The sequence below is a fragment of the Penaeus chinensis genome, chromosome 5 (assembly GCF_019202785.1).
Source record: "Penaeus chinensis breed Huanghai No. 1 chromosome 5, ASM1920278v2, whole genome shotgun sequence".
Classification (NCBI taxonomy): domain Eukaryota; kingdom Metazoa; phylum Arthropoda; class Malacostraca; order Decapoda; family Penaeidae; genus Penaeus; species Penaeus chinensis.
This window is the reverse complement of record NC_061823.1, coordinates 670,526-673,025: the sequence shown is the minus strand read 5'-3', so window position 1 is coordinate 673,025 and position 2,500 is coordinate 670,526.

Here is a 2,500-nt window from a genome sequence, read left to right as displayed (position 1 = left end):
ACTGATAAGAATGGTTATGATACGAAAGATCCTAATAATATATATAATAATTATATCAATAAGAATAATAGTGATTATAAATAAAATGAAAATGACGATGATGATGATATTGATAACTATAATTAATATGATTACGATGAAAAATGATAATAATGATAATAAGGGTAATAACAAAAAAAATGATAATAATAATGATAATATTAATGATAATAATGATAAAAAATATAATGATGATGATAATAGGAATAATAGAAATGTGTATAGTAGTAATATCATCATCATCATCATCATCATCATCATGACCAATTAATTATTATAATCATTGATATTTCTATTAATAATATTATTGTTATTGTCATTATAATTAGTATCATTATTATTATTATTGATATTAATATCATTAGTATCATTATCATTACTATTATAATTATCATCATTATCATTTTCATTAGTATTATTATTATAATTATTTTTAGGATTAGGATTGTGATGAATATTATTATTAATATCAATGTTATTATCATCATTATTATTATTACCGTTATAATTATTTTTAGGATTATTTTTTATCATCATTATCATTAATATTATCATTAATAGTATTATTATTATCTTTATAATTATTATTATTAACATTATTGTTGTTATTGTTATTTTTTATTACTTTTATTATCATTATTATTATTATCATTATTATAATTATTATTATTATTGCTGTTATCATTATTATTGTTATTGTTATTATTTTTATTGTTATTATTGCGGTTGTTGTTGTTTTCGTTTTTCTTGTAGTTTTAATTATCATTATTATTGCTATGATAATAATGAAAATAATAATGATAACGATAAGAACAGTAATGATTATGATAATAATAGAAATAAAGATAATGATTATAATAATTATAATAATAATAATACAAATAATCATAATAATAATAATAATAATAATAATAATAATAATAATAATAATAATAATAATGATAATGATAATGATAATTATTATAATAGTATTATCAATTATGAGAGCAACGGTAATAATAATTATTGTTTCACAATTATCACAATTATTATGAAAGTAGCTATTAATAATATCCTTCCTGTTATCAGGTATTGTGATCATTATCAGCATGGTCATAATTAGTATTATGATCATTATTACTGCCATTTTTATTATTATTATTATTATTGTTATTATTATTATTATTATTATTATTATTATTATTATTATTATTATTATTATTATTATTATTATTATTATTATTATGATTATGATTATTTCTGTTATTATCACTGCCATCATTATATTTAATCATATATTTAATAACAGAAATGATCAAAATAATAATTTGTTTATCACAACAACAATAACAAACATAATGATGATGATAATATTAATAATATTAATAATATTATTAATGATGATAACAATAATGCTAATGATAACGATGACGATAATAATAAAAATATAATCAATAATAGTAATAATGATGATGAATAGTGTTAAAAGCATCCAATAGCAAGGATAATAACATTAATGATAATAATGATAACAATAATAGTATAACTAACAATAATAATGCTAATGATAGTAGTAGTAAAACTAATAAAAATGACACTAATAGTAATAATGATATTATTATTATTTATGATAATATTAAACATAATAATAACAATAATAGTGATAATAATAATAAAAATGATAGATAAAGAAAAAATAGTAATTATGATAATAAATATATTGATGATATTAATAATGATGATGATAATAATGATATTGATAATTATATCAATAATAAGAATAACAATAAAAAAATAACAATAATGATAAATAATAATAATAATAATAATAATAGTATTAATAATATTAATGATAATGAAAGTAAAAATGATAATAAGAGTTATAATAATCAAAGTGATAATAATAATAATCATGATAATAATAATATAATAATGATAATAATAATAATGATAATAATGATAATAATGATAATTGTAATAATAAAAACGATACTGATCATAATAATGATAATGATATTATGAAGATCAAGAATGAATTTAATGCTACTTTACTACGGCTACTAATGATAATAATGATAATAATAATAACAATAATAATAATGATAATGATAATAATAATAATAATAATAATAATAATAATAATAATAATGATAATTATTATAGTAACAAAAAAAATAACAATAAAAAATAAATACATAATAATAATCATCATAATAAAAAATAATGGTTCTAATAATAATGTCAGTAATAATGATAATGTTACTACTACTACTATAATGATAATGGTAATAATACTAATAAAGATGATAATAGCAATGGTGGCAATAATAATGTTAACAGTAAAATAATAATAATAATGTTTTTAGCAATAATAATAATAATAATAAAGATAATAATAATAACAAAAATGATAATAATATTAATAATAATAGTAATAACAATAATAACAATAATAACAATAATAACAATTATAATAATCGTA